The sequence below is a fragment of the Artemia sp. Qi Xiang Cuo genome, chromosome 13 (assembly GCF_049724085.1).
Source record: "Artemia sp. Qi Xiang Cuo chromosome 13, ASM4972408v1, whole genome shotgun sequence".
NCBI lineage: Eukaryota > Metazoa > Arthropoda > Branchiopoda > Anostraca > Artemiidae > Artemia > Artemia sp. Qi Xiang Cuo.
Window position 1 is genome coordinate 22,968,926 of NC_142806.1, and position 23,944 is coordinate 22,992,869.

Consider the following 23,944-nt stretch of genomic DNA (forward strand, 5'->3'; position numbering starts at 1 on the left):
CACGACATATCGACTGCGAGACACCAAAGATGATGAGATTCTCGGCGGTTTTTATTAATATGAAGTGCAAAAGTTAGACACATAAGTGAAATGTATCAAATTGAAAATATATTAAAAAGTCGTTCTCATTTCGGCAAGAAACAGTTGTATGTTTGATAGTTAGGATACATCTAAGATTTAGATTTTTGCGTGGGTGCTGAAGATAATGACAATATTCAATGATTTCTATGTTACTTTAATGTCTAATATTTCTGATCCTCTCTACAATGACTTGAATAGAACAAGTGATTTTTGGACGAAACTCTCCCCCACCATCAAATTCGACGGAAAATATGAAGTGGCTCTTGTCGACTGTATTCTCAAAAATACCTATGACATCCTGAGAAAGGATCGTAAATATGAAATAAAAATTAGACCCTATGATTGGCCGTCACCACCATCCTCAAGTGATCAAGAACAAATTCAAAAAATCAATTGGATGGATTATCCTTATATTGAATTACCCTACGAGGAACTCACCTGTATGAACGATTTATGTCGTTCTATTAATAAAAGAATTTCCGCTCGTAAAAAAGGAGCTTTTCATTTCAACTATTCAAAGAAGGACGATAAGATCTACATTAGTTCACCTATTGCAAGTGAAAACGTTATTCTCAATGATAACGTAAAGGATGTTCTTGACTTTAAGTTCAATATAATCAATGTCAATAGCTCCAGAAACACAAATTTCATTTTTGATGACTATCTGCCCGCTTTCACAACATACACATGTATATTTCTTTATGCTTCATTTGTTGAAACATATCGGGTTGGTTATTCAAATGTTCCCCTCGCACGAGTTCTGGAACGAAAAACCAATCAAAAACATATTCACCACTACAATATATAGCATCTTCAGTATATTCCCGTAAAAACTTCCTATTTGGAACTCTGTCAGTTATCACTAAGAACCGAATTAGGTGATCCCATAGCAATTGCAACGGGTTTGGCTGTGATTACATGCCATTTTCGACCCATCGTTCAAAAGCAAGATGTCTAATAAAAAAGTGGTATTCACTTGTCCTGATATTGACTGCTATGTTAATACTCTTGGCCCAAGACAAATGGGCAATGGAATGGACTATTACAAGGGACACTCTTCAATGTCTGGCTATGTTATTGGCAGTTGGTTTGCTAAGTTTTTTCGCTCTTCACTACCACTGGCTAGAAAATATCTTGTCCTGGCTGCGACAGACTTTGCATCCTCTACACTATACGATTGGGGCTCTTTCAATGATTTTAACAAAAGTGCTTTTGAAAATCTTAAGTCCAGTGCGAGAACCCTTGGCGTAAAATTAAAACAAAATGGAAAAGTCTTAAAAAGGTCAAGAAACAATGCATCACTCATCAGTCTCTACTCAGGACGGAAACGTAAGACATCCCTTTTGTCAAAGAAAAGAAGGAAAAAGCCGACACGTGCTGTAAACAGAAGCCCCAGGAAGAAAATTGTTAGATCGAAACTAGATTTCTTCTCCTAAGATGTCCTACCTACCCTATAAGGATTCTCAACCTTCAATCACCGCCTCATTGAATCTATTCAATCTTGAAATGTTGATGTGAGGGTCAAACATGGATACTATGAACTATTCTATCTTCAACAACCCCTCTCCGATAATATCCACTTTTAAATTTAGTCCGATGAAAACTACTTTATGGAAATGTCTTCAACATTTATAAATTTGCAAATGAAAGTCCGGAAATCTGATAATACAATGCCAATTCGAGCCGATGGGATATCCTATGAAAATTGTATATTACATAATATATTTCGTCGAACTAGTGTCTACATAAACGGCACACAGGTGAGCACAAGCAACAATCTCTCAAATTATACAAGCTATATGCAATTCTTGTTGATGACACTCCAGTCATATAAGAAATTGAGAGGCATCTCCAATCGATATGAATATATTGCTAGTACTGATAGTAGAGATACTCTTAAAAATCCTACAACTAGTGAATTACATCTACTTGGAAAAATACATCATGAAATATTTAATATAACCCAATGGCTGCCGCCCAATGTTAAAGTGGATATAAAACTAACGCTTGCACCCTCCAATTTCATATTGAGAAAAGAACTTGCTGCCAATCCTGATGTAAGTCTCTCCGTCACCTCGGCAATACTTCATGTACGCAAACAACAGGTCATGAGTTCTGTTGCTTTAGCCGTGGAAAAACTGAGAGCCAATGGCAACAATATTAAACTACTTGTTCCTCATACAATCACCAATCAACGTCATATTGCAATGAGCAATATCCGTCAAAACTCACGCACCTTCACCGATTCATCCTTTATCAATGGTGAAATTCCGTCAAAACTCGCATTGGCATTTGTAAAAAGCGCCAGTGCAATAGGATCATGGACTGAATGCCCACATAAATTCGAGATGTTTGGACTTTCATCTCTTGTGTGCAAAGTAAACGTTATCCCACTCTACAATCTATCCTTTGATAGATTCTATAGAACATTGTACGAGCTGACCATGCAAACCCTAGATCATGACTCACAACTATTTGAAAATGGTATAACCGAAGATATGTTTGCTAAAACATATGGAATCATTGTATTGGATCTGTCTGGCACAAAGGATATGAGTATCTTACGTATTGGGAGTGTGGGTTTAGAGTGTACATTTGCCGACCCATTGGCTGAGAGTATTGCCCTAATCTCACTAAATCAATATGAAACCTATTGGGAAATCACTCCCGAAGGTAGTGTTCTACTAGACTTGGCGCCATGAACACCAGTCAAATAATCAATGTATTTAATATGGACCCCTACATGTCCCAGTACAAATCCTATTGTCTACCCTCTGACTATCTTGGAAAAATTCAAAGTGTCAATAATACATTAATTGTTGTTAATATAAGTCCGTCTACTGTGATTACGGGTCATTGGGTGTGCATCTTTCAAAAAATGAAGGATATTGAATATTTTGATCATCTTTGTCTACCCTATACATTCTACACTCCCCACATAAGCATCTATATTGAGGGCAGTGTAAAAACTATTATTCAAAATCAAAAAAGGTTTCAGGATCTAAAGACTAACAGCCTTGGCTTCCATGCACTCCCATATTTTGTGTTCCGATGTCGCGGTTATACTTACAAGCAGTTTCTCCAAAGTTATGGTGAAAATCCCCGTGTGAATAACTGACTAGTGGAAAATATCCTCTCAGACCTATACAATATTGATTTCAATGCCCTAAGAGTAAAGTGCTTAAACAATTTTTGTGAATTTGCTTATTAATAAAATGCATATATATACAACAATGTCTTTAAATCTTCACTTTAGATTTCTTTATCGATGTATAGGCAACTGTCGTGAACCACTAATGACAGTAAATCATTTGGATTCACTATATATTGATCTTGATTGAATGCAAGGTCAGGATCACATTTTATACAGTACAATGTAACTTCACTCTTGTTATATATCTCTGTATAGTCAATGATACTATTTGCATTCATATTATGAAATTTAAGAGTTTCAATTTGTCTATTTGAATCAATATCACATACAGTGTTTTCAAATGGTGAATCAAATTCGGTAACTGCCAAATAAAAATCACTTGGCTTATAGTCATAGTAGGCAGTGTCATCACAACGATGACGTTGAAACCAAATTGTCTTGTTAGCCTAACAGTTGAATCGTAAACCTGATTCCTCTTCCCAGAATAATTTAAATCTACGACGATACCCATCTGGTAGAAATAAACTAAAATCACATTTAGGATTCTTTCCAATCATATCGGGGTAAGTATTCTCCCACTGATCACATTTATCATAGTGACAATTGGAGCACAGGTGCCCTCTAGGGTGAGAGTCACACACCTCCTCAAGACATGAATTACATCCTTTAATTTGTACTGCATAGCCTCTATGTAATTTACAAGGTTTACATAATTTACACTTTTCACTATATTCATCAATAATTGTACAATTATCAAATTGATTCCAACTGCCTAGAGTGTGCAAGCACAATAGGCCTATATAGAAAATTTTTCGGTTTCCTATTTCAACTCACTCACATATAAAGCGAAACTGAGCATCTTCGCTTCATAAAGTCAATGAGGGGAAATGTGGGGAGAGGAGTAACTCTGTAACGTTACCTCTTTCGAAGGATGGAGGAGCCATCTACATTGAATTCATTGGCATTGTTTTAAAAAGTATATCCACAATATGATTCTGCTTTGTTTGAATTAATATATCAATAAATTGACTATATGTATTTGAGTTAAATTTTAAAAGTTTCATACAATAGTCCAATGGGGGAGAATCACTCCTCATTATATTTTCAATTGTTCCCGGACATGAGAATATCCTGGGTTGAAGAGATAACTCGAGAAAATCATCATCCAAAATCAAATATTTTTCTATAAACACTAGATTTTCTCTAATTCTCTCTTTCTCAAATTTAGTCATTTTTCAATCCTTTCACTCCGACAGTTGTCTCTAGACTGACCCTGATTCGTTAGCCCTAACCAGAAAAGAAAGAAAACATTTTCGATTTCAAAACAATTTTATTGAATAATTACAACAACAACAATACTAAGCATGTACAATTAGCGATACAGTTTATTGTCTTCGATATGTTTCACCAATGCACTTAAAGCACATTGAAGTCTATTCACATGTGCTGTATCAACTTTTGCGGCGAAACATAATTGATCCTCCATTTTAAATTTGCTCAAGGATATCACATATCTTGCATATACTGCATCCCATTCCAGACAAAGCCGTGATCCTTTCGTGATTTCCACCGCAGTGTTAGGTGCTCTTGTATTATTACCATCAATCCCCCTAGCAACTTCTAGGAGGGTAAACATTCCACTCATCGTCATCACAAATATATATCCAAATGAGTAAAGTCAAAACTGTTCTTCTTCTCACTCCTTTGAATTCTATTCACAGACTAATAAAAACTATAGCAAAAATCCTTTCCTTATATTCCCTCCGTCGCTAATATGTAAGCAAGCCCTCTGATTGGCTGAGAAAGGATATGTATTTGACTCGCTGATCGGCTGAGAAGGAAGCACGTGATCTAGCGGTTTCTTGGAAACTCATAACATTCGCTGAGAGCAACAACGAGAAGGAAGCGTCATTGACCTGCTCCCATTAGACTCAATTAACCACCAAAGTGAGAATGTTTCTGTTTTTTCATTCTCACTGACAAAAACCATACAAACAGACATAAATGTAAGAAAGTTCCTGTTTTTCAAATTCTCGCTGACAAAAATCATCCATAACCATCCATGAAAAACATCAAATAAATCGACCAACACACATAACCATCCATGAAAACAGACATAAATGTGACAAAATTCCTGTTTTTCAAGTGAGAAAAATACTGTTTTTTCATTCTCACTGACAAAAACCATAAATCATCCATAACCATCCATGAAAAACATCAAATAAATCGACCAACACACATAACCATCCATGAAAACAGACATAAATGTGACAAAATTCCTGTTTTTCAAATTCTCACTGACAAAAACCATAAACCACGTGGTTCTATGCCCATATTAGGAGTCCCCGTGGGAGTTATAGGGTCATCTCTACTCGCACTTCACTTTTGATTTTCCGGCAAAGTTTATCACGGTTTCTCTATATGCCATTTTTCAAGCTGCGTCGTATGGTACAATACACAAAAATATATAAGATTTTTTAAAATAGATATCACCAAAAGGAATAAGTACCCAGTAGTTTTTTTTCCATGAATTTTTTCTAATTGTTTATATTCAAGTCTTCTCAAAAGCATAATTTGTTTTTTTCTTCTGAACAGTTGATATTTTTCTACGTTCGAGGTGTGCACAGGGTTGCCGCAAATCCATGTCCAGAAGGTGCTATTTTTCGTGAAAACAGAGTGCCACATCCTTGCTACTCAAAATTTTCGCTAAAAATGCAAATTTCACGCAATGCTGGTTGGAATGGCACAAACAGCTGTTATACTAAGTGCAGTAGCAGCACTATGCTAAGCCATGTTTAGCACCATAGTGCTACATGTGGCAACCCTGGGTGTGCACCTGAGGACCATGTTATACTTTCAATATATCCTAGTTCTAAGAATCATCTCATCAATATTAAAGAAAAGCTGGTCATTGTAACCCTACTTGCAGCCTATGCCTCAACTAAAAAGATTGCTTAGTTCAGTAATGATTTAGTTACCTTTTCTAGCTATCCCATATTTCATTATGTCTATATTTGGAGAGGCATTATTAGCTCGTGTTTTTTCTATTTTTCATTTTCTCTTGTGAGCCCTCATTGATAACATATTGTCAACCTTGTTTTTCAAATCTTTAAAATTATTTTCTAATAGAATTTCAGTATAAACTTGTAAAACCATCACAAAATTTAACGATTCTTAGGCCGTGCCATCTATAGTTATAGTTGCTGAGGTCTCATTGTTTTAGAAAAAGACTCCAACACCGGTAAAGCGTGAAACACCAAAATCTGTAAACTCAGATATGCACTCGCCTGCTGGTTTTGACCGTTTTGTGCCGCAGACAAGACCATCACCTTATCAAGATACACCAGCATCGCATCAGCTAAGGTGTGTATTTTCTACTTTTTTCTTCTTTGTTGTTTCCAACAGAAAAACGCGAGGTTCTGATACAAACATGCTGGGTGGTGGGAAGACCTGGGGCTATCCATAAACAATTTCCTAGGAGGCTTAGCCCACCACATGAAAACTTTTTCGGTAGACGTCAGACTTAGTAGGCTGGAGGTGTGCAGCAGAAAATTAAAGGAAAAGTCAAAGGATAAAAGTGTAAGAAAACCTAAAAATTGGAAAAAACAAAAGAGCGGAAAACGAAGAATTGAAAACAAATTGAAACTTAATAAAAGAAAAATCCATAGTTACAGGCACTCAATTTGTGTTTTTTCCCACATTTTTTTTGTTAAGTTATTATTTTCTTGCTTCGGATCTTACATTCTTTTCTTTTGGTCTCCTTGACACTGAAGATCGAGGTAAGTTCGGCCTCTAGGCTCTTGGAACTTTTTGTGTAGTGTGGCATATCCCGTTTGAAAGACTGGGTTTTCCTGATCCAAGGCATGCATTTTCCTAATTTGAATTAATCATCCAAATTAAAGCACGATTAAAGTTTATTTTGCTTGTCCTGGAATAAAGGGAAAAATTGACTCTTTTTTTCTTTGTAGATTTGGTTGTTTATGTCTTTCCTTTATCAGCCGAAGTTATTTCTATATCACTGACCAGCTGTCTAATATATAAAATAACAACTTTCAGAGGCTGTTGGACGACATAAATAAAAAGAAGCAACTGTTGCGTGTATCCCTTTGTAGGGACTGGATATTTTCCACCTTCTTCCAATCACAAATTAAGTTTTTAACCCCTCCCTCCTCCAAAAGGAAAAGTTTTCCTGAAAGCTTCAGCTAGATCCCCCAACCATGAGACAAACAGGATATACTCACCAAACTCCGTATCAATTTCATCGCCTTGAAGCTGTTTTATCACCATCACCTGAAAGGTATTGACTGCTTGCAATCTCTTGAAACGGTGTGTAAAAATAGCGTCTGATTATCGCAAACCAACTGACAGATTATAAAACTACTCCGGGGATAGTCACGTCTAAGCATCAGCACTGTTTCTGTTTTTCAGAAAAACAAAACATAAAAAAAAACAGATGAAAAAAAAACACAGTAGAAACAGGTCCATAAAAAGACAGGTGACCTATTTCTCCTTTCTGTTCTGTTTTTTGGTAAAATAGAAACAGGTTAGACAAAAACAAAAGCGAAAAAAAAGAGCTAAAAAAAACAGAACAGAAGCAAGTGTGTCAAAACAGGTAACGTGTCTTTCCTTTATGTTTTTTTTTTTTGGGGGGGGCGGGGGCAGAAACAGAAACAGAAGTAAACAGAACTAGCTAGTAAGATCACGTAATGTGCATTCAGGGTAGAGTTGGCTGGGTGTTATGGAGATTTACCGGTTATGTTGAGTAAGATTGTTTTTATTGTAGTAATGACTTACCTATTCGATTAGCTGTTACTTTTTGCTAAATATTATCGCCTGGATATCAAGGTTCAACAATAAAATGAAACGTTTTATTCTTTATTTCCACTAAGAAAAAAAAGGAAATATTTTTCTTTGACAAATGTGGATAAAATATACCGTAATTTTTATAACTAACGACGACATAAAAAAAAGGAAAAAATGAAGTGGCTAAATCGACAATGTAACTTGAAACCTTTTAGTAAATGGAATTGTCTAGGCTCAAAGCGGAGAGTAACTAAATACGAAAGAGACAATTTCAGTGACCAAACTAAATGATTAATGTCCCAATCACAATGGGAATTTACTATTACTAATACAGAGATTTAAGTATCACTAATTTAAGCCAATCATAATTTTTAACCAACCAGAAAATTCTATGGACGGTCTTATTGGCTGAAATTGGCGCTAGCTAATTTTTGGAGTTAGTAAAATCTTATAACGAACAAATAAACTTTCAAATGGGGATAAATCCATATATTTAGAAATTGAAAAAAAAGAAAACAGGTACAAAAGTCCAGATATTTTGATCACATATACAGCGACCGTCTTCAAATGGGGATTTATCCCCATTTGAAAGTTTATTAGTTATTCATAGAATGGCAGCGTGGTCTGAGAAAACTACAGCAAATTAAAGGTGTTACGTCGAAAAAAAAGTAAAATCTGATTGTGAATGGGCCTCAACTCATAGCATGCAGTCAAAACTATTTTCAGTTTGCCTCTTGTTTGATGCTCTTACTCTGGTTAGGAGGATTATTAGTATTTAGGGTTTTTTTGGTAAAAATCGAACTTGCTGGTGCTATATTATTTTTGAGATGACGTTCAACTACACAACAACAAACCTCTTTGCTAAATTAAATAAAACAAGATTTTAATGGTCTTATTTTCTTCATAGTGAATACGCTTGACCGCATAATAGTTATTCACCGCTTCCTTCAAATATGGGTCAAGCAATGCCTCCAAGTATACCTAGAAGTATCCCTGGGTCAAACTCAATAGATTCCCTTGCAATGCATCAATTTGGAGGAATTTATGGGCCGAATGCTGCTAGAGAAAGGTACCCATTCATACTTGCTTGACAAATGCCGAATTGTGTATGTGATACGGGGAAAGACCGAAATCTGGTGAATTTTTACATTCACCGGTGGATGTCCGAAATTCCTTTTTCTCTGCTTAAATTCAGTCAGCTTTGTTAGTCTTATGCAAGGTTGGATGGTGACAGATTGAGTTATAAGTCTCAGAAACGGGTTATGAAACCTAACCTGTCACCATCGATCTTTGCATAAGACTGACAAAGCTGATTTGCAAGGCTAACTGAATCCAAGCAGAGAAAAAGGAATTTCGGATATCCACCGGTGAATCTCGACATTCTCCAATTTCGGTCTTTCACGGTAATATTGAATGTAATGATTACCAAAGTTTAAATCACTGGACAATTTGTTAGTGGAACTTTACTTTTTATTTAAAGATTTATTTTATGAATCCCCTTCAAGTTACTTATAAAATGACAAAATATAAAATAATGTTGGTTGTTATTGCTGGCTTTGCCAAATATGTAAATTTATTCTAGTTTTTTTATGGAATTTCACGCTTTTTTTGAAAAAAAACATCTTTTTTTATTGATGAAAATGAGGTTATCTCTAAAAACGCATCATAGAAAATTATGTAAAGCGGATGTTTCTTTTTGAATCACTTTTGAATTTCACACTGAAAATTACCGAGTTAGTAGAATTAGTAGTTAGTTAGTAGTTAGTAGTGTTTTTAGTAGAATTGGATTACAATTGGATTGACAAAAATAGTTGGATTGACTTGCTGAAAGAGTTATAATATCATCGGCAAAAAGTATGATACGGCAAAACGTTATGTTGTAAGGTGGTAAAGCGTAGAAAAAGCAAAAAAAATAAATTAAATAAAAAACCTATCTGCTAGGAAATATCAGCCATCACATCTAAATAAATTACTGACTATCATACTATATATAAAACCAATAGTTAAATGGAAAAAAGTAAACTGAAATGAAACAAAACACCGTTAAGGATCAATAATTTGGTTGATTTACTGTTAAGAACTAGATGAATAACGTGGTAAAAAAATTTTTCTTGTTTAATATAAAATAGACTTTTCGTATAATACCAATCAATATTAACAGTGAAGAATGTATACGAACAACTAAATACTTAGTACAAGTAATACAACCTTGAATGAAGGGGCACCGTTAATTCAAGGTACATGAACTCCCAGAATCAAGGAAAAACAATCAAAAAACCACTACAATATCCCTAGAACAGCTAGGTGGCTCAAACTCGATCAGCAATAAAGATGAAAGTGTGAAAAAAATAAGCCCTAGGATCATGGCAAAAAAGGACATAACAACATCTAACACATAAATGAACATTTTAACAACATATTAACATTTTAACAACACAAAAGCAGTTGCGTTTGAGCTTCATCTAGAAATTTTAAGATTATCTCTGTATTTTGTAAAATCCCCCCCCTCTCTAGGAGTTTGATGCTTTCTATATGCCAGGCCAAATAAAACAAAAAATTAAACTGAAAAAGCAAAGCAAACCTCTTAAGATGGCTAAGAACTTCTAGTGCCCAAATCAAACCAAATCGAGAATATCAAACTTTAAACGTCATAAGTTTAACACTTGGAACTGAGAGGAACTCATTTTAATGCTTAAAAAATTGTCTGGATTTCCTAATAAGCTACCTATTTTTAGACCCCCCCCCTCTTATGCCTACTTTAGATAAAATCTCGGTATAAATATGCTTTGCGCTTTAAAAATGTCTGATTTTAACGGCTCTGACTAAAAATTTATTGTCTCTCGCCATTGATTCGCACAATTTTCATGGAAAAACCTGACCGCGGATCAATTGACAAGGAAAAATTGAAGGAACAATTTCCTTTGAGAACTTACTGCACGTGTATTACACAAAGCCTGTAGTACTAGTACTTGTTTTACACAGGGGAGTGCATCAGCCTACAATTGCGAAGGCCGAAAATATGGGGCATTTATTTGCATGGCCTGGAACCCGGAGAGAGTGAAGAGAGGTGATAAACAGCTAGTATATACAGAGCTTCTAAGACGTGGATGCAGAAGCCTGGGTCCAATGGAGGTCCAAACTCCTATCCATCAGTATAGCAGTTTTTATCAACTCGACAGAATGTGGACATTTTGCATGATATGTTACTGAAAATACAATTGAAAATTGCACCCAAAATGAAAACGCTTGTCAAGTGTCTTCACGATTTTCATTGTGATCCCTACTTATTCTGAATATTATTCTGCCATACTTATTCTGAATATTCCGAGCTGCCAATATGATATTTAACTACCAAGACATTCCAAATTATTGCATTTCTGTATTAAAAAAAAAAACTAATCCTGATGTCAAACACTATGTGTAATAAGAATGGAAGCTAATGTTAGTGTTCTAACGAAAAATCAGCGACTGCATTTAGGGATTGGTTTTTGATTGTGTTTTTTTTTGTGTATAATATCAAGGCAAAATTATTGTAATGAGTTTAATTAGTAAAATTTGTTTCTGAGAAAAGTCTGATCTTAGTTTCTGAAAAAAAACGAAAAAAAACACACACTTTTGAAGAGCAAAAAAAAGTTAAAAAATGTCCAATTATAGATGACCCTGGGGATTTTTTTTCCGACACTAACCCAAGTGTCCTTTCTTATAAGTTACAAATGGTCTGCTTGATACTAGGAAAACATCATAACCTTATAAAGCTTAAAGTAAGTTCCCAGTCTAATAAAAAGCAACTAAAGAGTTCAATACAAGGTGTAATAAAAGGGACATCAGCCGCATGACCAAGTAATGTCTGAAGGAGAGAGGCTATAGTTGTTTTTTTGAATTATAGAAAACTAAATAGCCCTTAGTTCTGTTAAGTAGCGCAGGGTCGATTAGCTCCGATTAAGCTCGCATGGGATTGTAAAAATACATGGGAACCCCCTGAATTTGTGGAACAAAATAAAAGTATTTAGATTAGTAATTTGTTCAAGTAAAAATCTGTTATATTCTATAATCCCTATGTATTTATCAAGAAGCAAAGAAAAAGCCGTAGGATTTTTCCTGTTTGTAATCAGTTTATTATCCGAGTTGCAGCGGTAGCTAGCAAATTACATAAAGGACCGATATAGTTCATCAAAATTATAATAATCTGGTTTGCAGCGGTAGCTAGCATCCTAGTAAGAGACGATTACGTCCAATGTTAAGAAATATAAAAACCCATAACACCTAAAAAAAAGGTCAGATCAAAACAAAAGTACACCATTAGAACCGCCTTGTCCGAAAGCCCTGTATAAGAAACTTTCTGTCCCTTGGCTTGAACAGCAAGGGAAATATATTGGCTTGAAAATCAAGAAAAGTGGCGGGTACTACAACATTCTGCCTAAACGGGATATTTTTTTCTTTCTTTCTTGTTATCCAGAGATAGCTTTGCACTGGAACATCGTTGAAAGTTGTTCAATGGCTCATTTTAAAGGAAATTAATTGGGTTAAAAACTTTTTGTAACTAAAACAAATTATTTTAAAACAGGATAAATTTTTCCACTAAAAACTGTATTTTTGATGTCTTTCCATAATTAAAAATAAAATACTTTTTAAAGTAGAATCAATTTTGTCAAAAAAATTGATACCAATAGATACACTTGTCTCAATAGTAACCGAAACTCTAAAGAACGAAATTTTGGTACCAATAGATACATCAAAGCAAACAGTTCATGATAACAAACTGTATCTTGTATAGTAAGTGTGACTCGTCTCAATAGTAAAACTTGCTACATCTAGTTCCTTCTGTAATTAAAGATAAAATATTTTTGCAGGCTGATCTTTGTAAATTGAGAAACATTTAACGCATATTTTATCGGGATCACGAAAAGTATTCAAAATTACAGATTAAAATTCTCTTTGAAAGAGCGGATGCTGTTGAAAAGTCGGCTAGAAATGCTTTGGCAAAGCTTCATAGTAATATCCAAAAGAAATGTTGTCAGTTTAATGAAAAGCTTCCAAGGTATGGACTGGCAACTGCGGAACAGTTTATAGATACAATGGAAAATGTTCGACAACACAGTGAATATACAGAGGCGTACTTCTTAGAAAATTCATATATTAATTTTGGAAGGAGCAATTGCAGTTTATGTAGCAGCAATAAAAATATATATACAAGCATACCTATCAGCAGCGAAGGAAAAGCAATGTTTTTCAATTATGGTGAAAACGAGCCTGTTAGGGTTATTAGTATATGTGTTTGTAAGACTAATGATTTAGAACAAATTCCTGGAACACCGACTCAAGAAAAAAGTATTTCTAACTGTGTTTTAAACAGTTCTTTTAGTTCTACTGAATATTTGGCAAAAAATTCTCTGTGTAGTAGAACAAACTGTCCTGAAAAGTACGAGACAACTATTGAAAAATGCTCTGAATCTAGATCTGACAAGGAAATTATGATGGCTGAAGTCACCTATAACAATCTGAGTAAACATTCAAAACCAAAAATTGGGCAGCAGGTTACTTGGCAATATCACCCTGATATCTGCAAGGTCTATCCGACGGATATTGAATTATGTCAAATTCTTTTTGATATCCTTGAAAATAATATAGCATTAAAATTTTCAACTGACAAAGTGGTTAATTTCTATCTTGGCGGCTTGGATTATTGTAAAATCAATTACAGGGACACAAGAAAGCATGGGCGTCCGTTATACTGTAGCCCAAATGAGGGATGTCAGAGCTATTTCCGTTCTCTAAAGGCACTAGCTCCACGTTTTCCTGTCTTGACCTGTTTTATTAATAGCGTATATAAGGCAGTATCAAAATCTAAGATTATACAACATATTGATCTACTAAAAGTCGAGGGCTCGTACAAGGAACTAAGTCATTATATAGAAGAAGTGTCAAGTAAACTCTGTCGTAATAATAGTCAAGACTTCATCTACGGTGATGGCAATATTAGAGTTTTTGTGGATGAAAATACAATAATAAAATTATTTGGTGAGAGCCTTGATAAGGTAGCTAACATCAGGGATGCGTACCCCACAATGCATTGTGACAGTTGCGAGCAGATAAAGACAAAAAACCAATTGAAGAGTCTAAGGTCTCTTTCAAACAAGACAGGTGTTGATGTAATATGATGGCCACTATTTGAGAACACCAATAACAGGACATATCCAAAGATGATAGAGAACAGCTAATTTATTGTACAGGTTGGAAAGAGGATGTCATTGATTTAATCTCTGTCTGTGATTACTGTGCTGGGAAAATGTTGAAAGGTCAGGAGAATGTCCGATCAGTATTAAATAACCTTCAGATAGACTGTACACCGGAATGTATAAAATGTTTAAATAATTTTGAAATGGCAATGATTCGATTTTTAATGCCTTGTCTTACGATCGTCAGATTAGGGCAAGTAATTACATTAAAAGACAATCATTGGAATAACATACCACTGCATACATACATGCTTGTTATCCGGGTCTCAGCGGTAGCTAGCAACCTAGTAAGAGACGATCACGCACCATAGGAAAAACTAAAGTAACCCATAACTCGCGAAAAAAGATTAAGATCAAAACAAGAAGTACACTATTAGAACCGCCTTGTCCAAAACTTCTATATAGCAAACTTACCATCCTTTGGCTTGAATAACAAAGAAAATATATTGGTTTGAAAATCAAGAAAATTGACTTTAACCACGATATTCTCCACAAACGATATCTTTTTTCTTTCCGCTTTTTCTTCCTCCTCAGCTAGCTGAGCACTGGAAAATCATAGAGAGCTGTATAATATCAGGGTTGCAGCGGTAGCTAGCAACCTAGTAAGAGACAATCACGACCAATGTTAAGAAATATAAAATCCATAACTCCTAAAAAAAGTCAGATTAAAACAAAAAGTACACCATTTGAACCGCCATGTCTGAAACCCCTGTATAGGAATCCGGGTTGCAGCGGTAGCTAGCAACCTAGTAAGAGACGATCACGTCCAATGTTAAGAAATAAAAAAAAACCATAGTTCCTAAAAAAGGAGTCAGATCAAAACAAAAATACACCATTAGAACCGCCTTGTCCAAAACCCCTGTATAGGAAACTTTCTGTCACTTGGCTTAAACAGCGAGGGAAATATATTGGCTTGAAAATCAAGAAAATTGACTTTAACCACGTTATTCTCCACAAACAGCATATTTTTTTCTTTCTCTTTTTTTCCGGGTTGACGCGGTAGCTAGCAACCTAGTAAGAGACTATCACGTCCAATGTTAAGAAATATAAAAACCCATAGTTCCTAAAAAAGGAGTCAGATCAAAACAAAAATTACACCGTTAGAACCGTCTTGTCCGAAACCCCTGTATAGGAAACTTTCTGTCATTTGGCTTCAACAGCAAGGGAAATATATTGGCTTGAAACTCAAGAAAAGTGGCAGCTACTACAACATTCTGCCTAAACGGGATATTTTTTTCTTTCTTTCTTGTTATCCAGAGATAGCTTTGTACTGGAACATCGTTGAAAGTTTTTCAATGGCTCATTTTAAAGGAAATTAATTGGGTTAAAAACCTTTTGTAACTAAAACAAATTATTTTAAAACAGGATAAATTTTTCCACTAAAAACTGTATTTTTGATGTCTTTCCATACTGCTGTCTTTTCAAAGACATTTGATTTTTGAAGCAATCAAACAGTTCGTGGTAAGGTTGTATTTTAAACTTTATATTCCATAGATAGCTTAGCACTGGAACATCGTAGAGAGTTGTTCAATAGATCATTTTAAAGTAAATTAATAACATTCAAGGACGTATCCAAAGGGTTTAGTGGGTTTGAACCCCCCTCCCCCAAAATGTTTTTCAGATTCATAATAACGAATATAAAATGAATAAAACAAAATTGAATATAAAAAAATATACAAAAATGAATATGAACAACTTTTTTATGCGTTTTTGAAATTTTTATAATAAAGAACGAATATTTTACCGATTTTACAGTAAAGACCGATCTCTCGCCCATAGTAACTGATATATGGTGGTTCTAGGGGTAGCTGCAAGATATCCAGATTGCAGCGGTATCCAGGTTGCAGCGGTAGCTAGCAACCTAGTAAGATTAAAGAACGAACTATAGTTAATACTGACTGAAATTTTAAAATAGATTTAATTTTTTTGGGTTGTAGCGGTAGCTAGCAACCTAGTAAGAGACGATCACGTCCAATGTTATCAGTACAGAATCTTTAATGTTATAATGCTTATATTAAAAGATGATCATTAAAAGAGCTAACCACTGCATATATTGGACTTAGCTAGCAGCCTGATTCTTTGAGGATCGTCCCTTACTATTCCAAAGAAGAAAAAGCCGTAGTATTTTTCCTGCTTGTAATCTGGGTTGCAGCCTCAGCTAGCAACCTAGTAAGACACGATCACGTCTAATGCTAAGAAATTTAATAATCCAAAAGTCTTAAGAATAGAGTCAGATCAAAACAAAAAGTACATCATTAGAACCACCTTTTCCGAAACCACTATATAGGAAACTTACCATTCCTTGGCCTGAAAAACAAGGGAAATATATTGGCTTGAAAATCAAGAAGACTGGCAGCTACTAAGATATTTTGCATAAACGGCATCTTTTTTGTTTTTTTTTCCGTTTTTTGCTCCTCAGCTAGTTACAGTAAAGAACGATCTCTCTCCCATACCAACTGATTTATGGTGGTTCCAGGTGTAGTTACATATATCCGGGTTGCAGCGGTAGCTAGCAACCTAGTAAGAGACGATCACCTCCAATGTTAAGAAATAATCCGGGTTGCAGTGCACACGCGAAGGAAACAAGATTAAAAGGGCAATAATTTTTGAAAAAAAAATAAAAAAAGTTTTAACTTATTTCACTAGAAAAACCGAAAAAGAAAAAACCGAAAGAAACAGAGTATAAAATAACGACACAGTCAAGTAGAACGGTTAAAAAACCTGACAGATGGAAATATCCCTAATTAATGTAAAGAAAAATTTCAAATCCCTTATGAAAATCAACTTATGATCCACCATAATAAATTTAACAGTGTGCAAGTAAAGTTAACCAAGTAAATATTAATGAGAAAAAAATAATAATAATATAAGTGATGTCAAAACGTCGGCGATCAGGGAGAAAGGCCCAAGGTGAGAAGCTCGTGGTCGACCGATGGTGACAAATAGTGTTTTTAGGTCCTGTGTGGTTCATTCTGCCTACTAGGTAGCTACTTTACGAAAATCAACTATATCCCTATAATTAAGAAAGTTAAACTATGAAGAAAATTAATCAAAAGTAAATCAAATATGCCTAACTTGACTTAAAAATTCGATAATCTGACACATAGCTAGAGCTTGATCTGAATCGTGTTTTGCTCTATTTTTAGGTTTTTAGTGTTTAATCTTCCTTTTTTTTTTACTTGCCGTTTTGTTCGTTTTTCTTGCTTAAAATATCAGTCAAATTCTTATTTAATTAGTCTAATAATCAATTCGTACTCAATTTTTTACTTTAATTATTTATCAAAATATAATTTCTCAATAAGTTATTAATTAAAATTCAATTATCTCAATTAAACTAATTAGAACCTGATAATTTATTTAAGCTAGACTAAGGTTTATGTATAACTTGAAAAGATTGTGCTTCATTTAGTGGAAAACGTTTATTTTTGTCAATTTTTTTCCTGTTTCTCCCTTTTTTTTTAGTTTATGCGAAATTTATTTGAGCAACATGTACATTAAATTATCCAATTCTGATATAGTGACTACTAAAGAGATTTCCTCTTGAAACCTACATTTGTTCACCCCCATTATACCCGTACAAATTTCCGCCAGTTTTCAGTATATTTTGATAGAGAAAATTTGTTTTTATTAGCTGAAGTAAACACGACTAGTTCGGAGTATCGGGTATTTTGAAAAGAAGTTTAGTTTTTAAACTATTCAATTCAGTAGGCTATACCCTTCTATCTGGCAGCTTTATAAAATCAAAAAAAAAACTACCAGTACAGAAGCGTCTAATTAGGAGCTCATCCTGTTCATATTTATGAACACTATAATATTCTCTGTTCCAAGAGAAACTGTTGGAACTTTGTCTTGTTATAATAATACAGAAAGAATAGACCCAAGTTACAAAACAGAATTACTGTTACAAAATGTGGGTACGATAACCATAAAACAAGGGTGTCGACTCGTAACTAAAGAGTCAACCGTCCGAACGCCGTTAATTACAACGAGCACAAAGATAATAAGTCCCAAAATAACTAACTTCAAGGCGATCAACCTGTCGTACACTATTCCCAATATAGAAAACGAGGAAATAAAAACCTCGATATGGTCAGAAATAGAAAAGAATAAAGGGACAATAAGGCTTACAAAAATAAGAGAAGCATTAGATTCGCAGATTCCCCTATTTACAAATGAAAACCAGAGATTAACGTATGTGGATAATAGATACGGATTGTTCTCAACCAATTTCTGGTGGAACATACTATTGGCCATATGTTTCGTTTTTGCAACCTCCCTGACCATAAGAACCCTATTGACGTTTAATTACGGAAAAATCCTAAGACTAAGAAGACGAAAACCAAGAGAAGAACACGGGGAAACAGCTGAAATGCAGAGGTTAAACCCGGAGCCCCATGAGAACGTCTAAGCCAAGAAAATAGGGAAGACATTAGAAAACGAGTGGGTATAAAAGTCTCCACTCGTCCTTGTTATGTCTTGTTCCCTCATTGTAGTATCGTTTACGTAAAACCGTGTGGTTATGACGCTGCAACATGAGTTTCTTAAACAGCACGGACGTGTGTGAACAATGCAGGCATGAAATATGTTGTAAAATTAGACCTCAAAATTAACCATGTAGCATAAACTCTGTTTAAAAGATTATCTTAAATTTAATGTAAAATTAACTAAGTGTTGAAAGATTTAAAATAAAGTGTATGTAGTAGTGTATATTAGAAAGTATAATAAGAGACCACACTTAAAGTTGAAAAATTAATATTTTATAACGTCGTTAGGCTATAACAACTTAGAAGAAACGTAGATGTATTGAATTTCTCAATGAGAATTGTGTCGTTTCATTATGACCAAAATAATGAAAATTTACTTTTCTGTCCTAATATCAATGAATTTATTTAACTCTGTCTAATAGCGTAAAATTCATGTACCCGATCAATATGTGACCTAATTTTAATATAAGCATTTACTTTAAAGAACGTGTGATCCTGCCTCGTTATTTTTATTACAGGAAGCGGATTGACACATTGGATATCGAGCATTACAATGAGTTGCCCAGTGCAGATACAACCTAGTAGCATCTATTTTCATCATACCTCAACCAACGAAGAGTACTCTCCATACACTCCAGGCAATTTTCATCCCAGCTTCTTCCACGAAAACAACAGTTACCTTTGATCATTGTTTCTTCGACCATGAACCATATTACGTATCAGGTAACATTATATTTGAATCTCAGTATCCAGCGCATTATCGAACTATATAATCACATAAATTCTTAGAACCTCATCGATCAGTACAAGATATAAATACAGAAATATCGCCCTTGATAATCATTATGGACCCCAGAATCATTTGAATGTATTGTGATGATATTTGAAGTTAAATGATATTTAACGATATTTGAAGTTAATCAACATTTGAGGATAGTTGAATATATTTGAAGTTGAAGTTAAAGACAATATGTTGAAGGATTCACTATAATTTGATGTCAACCCGTTCCAAATCCCAACTTCAATTCCCCCGTGATTAACCTAGGAAGCACCGCAAAGGTTAATCGACGCAAGCCATGAGCTAACAATTTTATAAAAGGCACAAATGAACAATTTTACGCGAGAATACATTCTCTATGTGCCCCAAAATATCCTAAAAATGATATGCTGAGAAGAAAATAAACGCACTCCCAGTGTTCGACCCCTTAATGATAAGGCACCCTATGAACTATAAAAAAAAAGCCAGTGAGAATGAACCCTGATAGCGTATGCCAACACCTGTAGTGGGAAGCATCATTTTACCAGTTGACAATTAGAGAAAACTTGCCGTGTGAACACAATCAGGCTCGAGCTGTTCCATGAAGAAACCATAACGTAAGTGCTTTAAAAAATTTTGCCAAGACAAAAAGAGTGAAGGACAATAACTTAGAACAGAAGGATTAAGTACACTAAAGACTCGAAGGTGATGAAATAGATGTGAATTTACATATGTTACTTCTTAATAACTTTGATAACTCAAAAATATCCTATCATTAACGTTGCGTGACAAACAGTCCAAGTGAAAGTGTTTTTGTCACCAGTGAAAATGGTAAACATAATACTGTGTGTTATAAATCATTCATGTATGTACCGCTAGATGTTCAAGTAGAATTATGTGTAGTATTATCATGTTATTCATTTAATGTAGCGTAGATAGAATGTAGTATGCCATGTAGACAGCAAAAAAAAGCATTGTAAAAAGTGAATTCAAAAAAAAACGTCATGTAAAGGTAGAATAGCCCCAACCTTGTTGGAAATGTAAAAGTAATCAGGGTTAGATGTAGAAAAAAAATCTTTAGTATAGTAGCTAGCCTAGAACCATGAATAATCTTAGTCCGGTAGATGAATTTTAGATAGGGATGTAAAAAAAAAGAAAAATAAAAGTAATAGAGAAATTTTTTAGCACTCCTTATTAAGCCAGAAAATAAATATAAAACAATTATGTAGAAGAAACAAATAATAAACGGTGAAAATTTTAAAAGCCCAAAGGCAAGCAATTACTAATGACGGGGTGTCATTAATTGATGGGAAGGGTAATATGTATCATGAGCAAAATGCGATATATTTAAAATACCAAAATAAAGTTCCTTCTTTCTAAAGGTAATTCCGACTTCCTATAATTAAGTCAAACCTACTTTCAAAAATGAAATGTCCTTAATCAGCAAAGAAAAAAAAAACTGCAGTTAGCCTCAGACAAAGAACGACGCTATCCAAGCTTTGGATTTTGCTAAGACAGTGAGCAATAAAAAAGGTGCTACGCACAATATTTCTAAGGAAGTTTAAACGATAAGAACCGTGTGAACGCCTAAATCATCAAAAATAGTTAAGAAAGATTATCGGACGAAAGGTTCATACCCTTGGACCACTTGGGCCAATTATGAGCCAGTTCTTACAGCGTAGGACTGAAGAGCTACGTTTGAGAGTGGGGTAAAAATGCTTTTTGATAGTATTAATAATGTAGAATCAGGACCGCTTAGACAGATTTGATTTACTCGGCGTACAATCTTGGCAATTCTTTCATTGTTGTATCTCTGTCACCATTGTTGTCGTTTGAACTGACTCACTGCTGTGCACCTAAATATGTAAGTCCCAATAAACCTATTGTTTTTTACCTGTGTTTATTTCATTTTATATGTCTGCATCTAGTCTAAAAACAGGTAATTAATTCGCAAAATCTCCAAGGACGCTCCCAGGGAATCTGATCTCCAGATAGCTCAAGAAAAAAAGGCCACATTTATATGTCTACATATTCTATTTTCTCCCACTAATTGAGGGTGGCCATAGCCTAGTTGACAAAATCTTTAGCGCTATAAGCGGCGAGATTGGATAACCTATAAATTGTAAGTTCTCAGCTTCAAGGTACGATATTACATTTGACGCAGGCAATATTTATAACCACGACTCTAAGGCTTTCATCGCTACAAATGGCGCAGCTGGAAATTGGAAGAAAAATTGCGAACTAATTACGCTATAAACTTTGTAATTCGAATTAAATTATTAGAGGGATATGCCTAGCTTGACTTAAAAATTCGATAATCTGACACATAGCTAGAGCTTGATCTAAATCGTGCTTTGCTCTATTTTTAGGTTTTTAGTGTTTAATCTTCCTTTTTTTTACTTGCCGTTTTGTTCGTTTTTCTTGCTTAAAATATCAGTCAAATTCTTATTTAATTATTCTAATAATCAATTCGTACTAAATTTTTTACTTTAATTATTTATTAAAATATAATTTCTCAATAAGTTATTAATTAAAATTGAATTATCTCAATTAAACTAATTAGAACCTGATAATTTATTTAAGTTAGACTAAGGTTTATGTTTAACTTGAAAAGACTGTGCTTCATTTAGTAAAAAACGTTTATTTTTGTCAATTTTTTCCTGTTTCTCCCTTTTTTTTTAGTTTATGCGAAATTTATTTGAGCAACATGTACATTAAATTATCCAATTCTGATATAGTGACTACTAAAGAGATTTCCTCTTGAAACCTATATTTCTTCACCCCCATTATACCTGTACAAATTTCCACCAGTTTTCAGTATATTTTGATAGAGCGAATTTGTTTTTATTAGCTGAAGTAAACACGACTAGTTCGGAGTGTCGGGTATTTTGAAAATAAGTTTAGTTTTTAAACTATGAAATTCAGTAGGCTATACCCTTCTATCTGGCAGCTTTATAAAATCAAAAAAAAAAAAAACTACCAGTACAGAAGCATCTAATTAGGAGCTCATCATGTTCATAGTTATGAACACTATAATTATTCTCTGTTCCAAGAGAAACTGTTGGAACTTTGTCTTGTTATAATAATACAGAAAGAATAGACCCAAGTTACAAAACAGAATTACTATTACAAAATGTTGGTACGATAACCATAAAACAAGGGTGTCGACTCGTAACTAAAGAGTCAACCGTCCGAACGCCGTTAATTACAACGAGCACAAAGATAATAAGTCCAAAAATAACTAACTTCAAGGCGATCAACCTGTCGTACACTATTCCCAATATAGAAAACGAGGAAATAAAAACCTCGATATGGTCAAAAATAGAAAAGAATAAAGGGACAATAAGGCTTACAAAAATAAGAGAAGCATTAGATTTGCATATTCCCCTATTTACAAATGAAGACCAGAGATTAACGTATGTGGATAATAGATACGGATTGTTCTCAACCAATTTCTGGTGAAACATACTATTGGCCGTATGTTTCGTATTCGCAACCTCCCTGACCATAAGAACCCTATTGACTTTTAATTACGGAAAAATCCTAAGACTAAGAAGACAAATACCAAGAGAAGAACACGGGTAAACAGCTGAAATGCAGAGGTTAAACCCGGAGCCCCATGAGAACGTCTAAGCCAAGAAAATAGGGAAGACAATAGAAAACGAGTGGGTATAGAGGTCTCCCCGCGTCCTTGTTATGTCGTGTTCCCTCATTGTAGTATAGTTTACGTAAAACTGTGCGGCTACGCCACTGCAACATAAATTTCTTAAACAGCATAGGCGGATGTCAGCAAGGCAGACATGAAATAAGTTGTAAAATTAGACCTAAAAATTAATCAGGTAGCTTACCATCGGTTTGTAAGATTATTTAAAATTTAATGTAAAATTAACTAAGTATTGAAAGAAGTTAAAATAAAGTGTATGCAGTAGAGTATATTAGAAAGTATAATAAGAGACCACACTTAAAGTTGAAGAATTACTATTTTATAGAGTCGTTAGGCTATAACAACTTAGAAGAAACTTCTATGTATTGAATTTCCCAATGGGAATTATGTCGTTTTATTATAACCAATACGATACAAATTTAGTTTTCTGTACTAATATTAGTGTATTTATTTAACTCTGTCTCATAGCGTAAAATTCATGTACCCGATCAATACGTGACCTATTTTTACTATAAGTATTTACTTTAAAGAACGCGTGATTCTGCTTCGTTATTTTTATTACAGGAAAGAGATTGACACATTGGATATAAAGCATTAAAACGAGTTTCCCAATGTAGATACAACCTAGTAGCCTCTTTTTTCATCATACCTCAACCAACGAAGAGTACTCTCCATACACTCCAGGCAATTTTCATCCCAGCTTCATCCACGAAAACAAAAGGGTTGCAGCGGTAGCTAGCAACCTAGTAAGAGACGATCACGTCC